General features: G+C 42.2%; 1 protein-coding gene across 1 annotated transcript in view; it reads right to left on the reverse strand.

Moving 5' to 3' along the window:
- The window catches only part of PCSK5 (proprotein convertase subtilisin/kexin type 5), a gene marked incomplete at its 5' end in the record, with an annotated part of 476,836 nt that overhangs the window by 50,039 nt on the left and 422,438 nt on the right, over positions 1-4,359 (reverse strand). The gene's annotated exons all lie outside the window — the stretch shown is intronic.

Consider the following 4,359-nt stretch of genomic DNA (forward strand, 5'->3'; position numbering starts at 1 on the left):
ATGTTGACCAGGCTGGGCTCGAACTCCTGACCTTGGGTGATCCACCCACCTCAGCCTCCCAAAGTGCTGGGATTACAGGCGTGAGCCACTGTGCCCAGCCGGATGACCATTTCTCTTCACTCCAAGATGATACTTGAGAATTCATTGTACCTCTCGTGGAGGAACTTCTTTTTTCTGTTGTTGTTCTTCGAAAATCAGATTTTATTATTGGTCAAAGTTTGGGTCACTGTTTTCTTCAGAGTAGCTACTGTGCTATGCAACCTAAATTTATCTCATCTTAAATTTGTCCCAAATCATTGTTAAACATCAAAATTTCCCCTACTCATGAGCTTTCTGGTTGCTTGGGCTATAAGTAGGCCATCCCAGGTTAATACACCATTCACCAGGGAAACTTTGAAAGCATTCCCTTTTCCCTTTCCCTCCAACAGCATTTGATGGGCAGGCTTTCCCAGGAAGTCACCTCAGCAACTGCATGGGACAGTTTCAAAGACAGAACAGCTTCAAGACTTCACTCAATCAATACATACTGAGACCTTGACTAGAGCTCAGGGATTGCTCAGAAATCAGCATGGCTCACACAGGGAAAAATTAGAAAACGAAGTTCTAGCTCAGAATGTGGGATTTCAATGACCCTGACCCTCAACCAATGTTGACATCTTACCATTTCCCTTCATTACCTCCTCCCTCCCTTTCTCCCTTCCTTCCTCTCCTGCCTTTCATCTTCTTTCTTCTTATCCTAAGAGTCGGAGCCCGGTATTGATGGCTCTCTAGTCACACCTGCCTTCAGATCCCAGCTGAGCCGCCGAAGGGAAGGGTAACCATGGATACAGTAATTAAACTCTCAGAGTCCTGCTTTCCTTGTCTCTAAAATGAGAGAAAATAATTCTGCCCTTATAAGATTGTTGTGAAGACTAAATGAGATAATGTGTGTTAAGTGCTTAACATAGTGGCACAGTAAATGGTAGTTCCTCCTGCTTCCTGTTGTCTCTCTCCCGTCACCATTCCACTCCATTTCTGAAGCTTGTTTTACTCCCCTCTTCTTTCCCTCTGGTTTCATACCTGAGTGGCACTGCTCGGCTTCTACAATATCATGGATACAAAGCTAATGAGCCTTGCCATAGAGGAAACTAGATTCAAATACAGATGGTAGAAAGATACGTACATAGATGGATAGGATGGATAGATACAGATACGGGGATAGATGCAGATACAGGTGGAGAGGGAGATGGAGATATAAATGATTAGGCTGCCATGCAGGGTACTTGGTTCTTTCCTAGTTTGGAGAGAAAAATTTACTCTGGTTTTCTTTTATTTTTTGAGACAGAGTCTCACTCCATCGCCCAGGCTGGAGCGCAGTGGCACAATCTTGGCTCACTGCAACCTTTGCCTCCCAGGTCCAAGCGATTCTCCGATCTCAGCCTCCCAAGTAGCTGGATTACAGGTGCCTGCCACCAACCCTGGCTAATTCTTGTATTTTTAGTAGAGATGGGGGTTTCACCATGTTGCCCAGGCTGGTCTCGAACTCCTGACCTCAGGTGAGACCGCCTTGGTCTCCCAAAGTGCTGGGATTACAGGTATGAGCCACTGCAGCCAGCCCCCTGGTTTTCCAATATACTAATTAAAGCTGATGATTGACTAGTGTACTTTCTCTGGAGCATCTGTTAAGGGCTGAATTTAGCCTTGTGCAGAGCCACAGGATTGTTACAAAGGTGTTCCTCATGCCTCTCAAAGTAACCGATTCTGTCCCCGAAGGCCTTTTAAACCTGCAATATCACTCAGCCCCAAAGAGATGGCAGCCGAAAGGCGAGCAACAATCCTGTTGCTACTATCAGTCAGATGTTCACTGAATGGCTGAGAGCAGTTGTGCAAAGAGTAATAAGACAACAATATTAATCAGGGAGTGAAAACCTTGCAAATCTTCAATGTTCTACGTCCAGGCTTCAGGCTGATTTTTCTTTGATGTTATCACGTATATACTAAAATATATTTATAAAGACATGAGTTTTCATTAATTTTCTCATATTTGTATACATTTTAATGTCTATATCTACATATATGCACATATTTATAATTACATGTATCTCACATTCTGGCAATTTGGTATTTTACTGCATACACCTGGTATAAAATTCTATAATATCAGCCAAGCAAGGTGGCTTATGTCTGTAATCCCAGCAATTTGGGAGGCCAAGGTGGGAGGATCGCTTGAAGCCAAGAGTTTGAGACCAGCTTGGACAATACAGCGAAACCTTGTCTCTTAAAAAATAATAACAAATAAAAATAAAATAAAATTCTGTAATGTCTCCATATGTCCACCAGAGGGAGATCTGTACAAGCAGTTAACTTAGCAATTAGGCCTGGGCATGGGATAAAGTCCTCCCCAGCAAGAGTTCTTTATCATAAAAGATTAGGGACTTAATCTCAACGAGTAAATTTTAACCATGATCCTAGTTTCTGTTTTTCTCACTCCGGAAATTCTAGACTGGACAGGACCTCAAAAAAAAAAAAAAAAAAAAAAAACGAAAGAAAGAAAGAAAGAAAGAAAGAACCACTTTGATCCAGAAAGTACGGTATCCATTCTTCAGAAATGACTGTAGCTAAACTATATAAAGCAAGGGGTTCATTTATTCTATTTGTTTTTTATTTAATACATAATCTGCACATGGTGCAAAATGGAGAAAAGGCATGTACTGTGATGTCTCCCTCCTAATCCCTTCTCCACCCTTTTTCGTACAAGCTGTATCTATTCACATGGTTTATCACCTTGCCTGTAAACAAGCACTATATTTGGAGATCATTCTTTATCAGTACAGAAAGAACCTCTTCCTTTTGGTGGCTCCATAGTATTCTATTGTATGAATACATTGACTTTATTTCTCTCGTCTCCTACTGGTAACCACTTAGTTTTTTCCAGTCTTTGTGATTTCAAACAATGCCGCAGGGACTGGGAAGGCAGAGGTGCTTCCTTAGCCTATTAAAGTTCTGTGAGGACAGATGCTCTTCTTGATAGCCTCTGCCGGGCATGACCATTTAGCACGTCACGAACGTCCTTATCTGTTACAGAAATCTCCACTGCTGAGTTTCTCACAGTCTTCCCTCTGAGTGACCGCTCATAGGTTGTGTTTATGGGCCCCTCCTCTCTCCATCTTTTTCTAATGACCTCTGCATCTCTGCACCCCATTTGCATCTGGCCTCCCAGCTTCTTGGGGTGATTTTTCCATGGAGACCATCTCCAGAGACAGTCTCTGCTGCTGTGATTGTCGCCTCCCTATTTCCCTGTTACCTCTTTTGATTTGAACTTTCCACCTTCGTCGCTCCTGCAGCAGGCTCTTCACCACAGATAGGTTTGCAATGGGCACAGCTTCTTTTTTATTAAAAAAAATAAAGTATTTAGTTTTTTTAATGCAGAAAGGATAAAGAAGATAAACTTCACCTATAATCCCACCACCCAGAAATGTCTGTTGTCTATACTGTGGCACCTGGATGTCTCATCTTCATATCGAGTGTGTGGGTATAATTGCATCTATGTATAGATGTGTGATCATTTATAGCTTCTGTATACGTAAGACTGACCTTGAACACTGCATTTAACACTATAAATCTCGTAGGCATTTTCTCTTGTCATTAACATTCCTTGTAAACATCATTTTTAATGGTTGCATATTTATTTGTATGGACAGCAATTCACTTAGCTTTTTTCTTTTGTTACGTTTTTGAGATTGTTCCCTTCTCTTTTTAAAACCGTAAATAAAGCTGCTCTCAACATCTTTGTGAGTATACGTTCTTGGCTGAGTCAGGATTCTGCCTATTAGGTATCCCGACTTACCATTATCTGGTGCCTTCTTTCTGGAGTCATTTTCCCCAGACCTCTATTTATCTTTACATCCTCCCAAATGGCTTTTTTTTTTTTGGACAGTGTCACGCTCTGTTGCCCAGGATGGAGTGCAGTGGTATGATCTCGGCTCACTGCAACCTCCACCTCCCAGGTTCAAGTGATTCTAATGCCTCAGCCTCCCAAGTAGCTGAGACTACAGATATGTGCCACTGCACCTGGCTAATTTTTGTATTTTTAGTAGAAACAGGGTTTCACCATGTTGGCCAGGTTGGTCTTGAATCCTGGCCTCAAGTGATCTGCCCACCTTGGCCTCCCAAAGTGCTGGGATTACAGGCGTGAGCCACCACGCATAGCCCCCAGAATTGCTTTCTTTCGTGATCCAGGGAATGCTGCTTTCAAAGCAAACTAGTGTTTCAAGTGTTAAAACTGGCCCGAGTCAAAGAGTTAGGGAGTAGATTAGGCTTTATTGTGTCGTGTGTGTCCTGAGAGCTTTATGTGCATTTTCTCATTTAATTCTTTTTTTT

The sequence above is a fragment of the Colobus angolensis genome, unplaced genomic scaffold (genome assembly GCF_000951035.1).
Source record: "Colobus angolensis palliatus isolate OR3802 unplaced genomic scaffold, Cang.pa_1.0 Scaffold257, whole genome shotgun sequence".
NCBI classification, from domain to species: Eukaryota; Metazoa; Chordata; class Mammalia; order Primates; family Cercopithecidae; genus Colobus; species Colobus angolensis.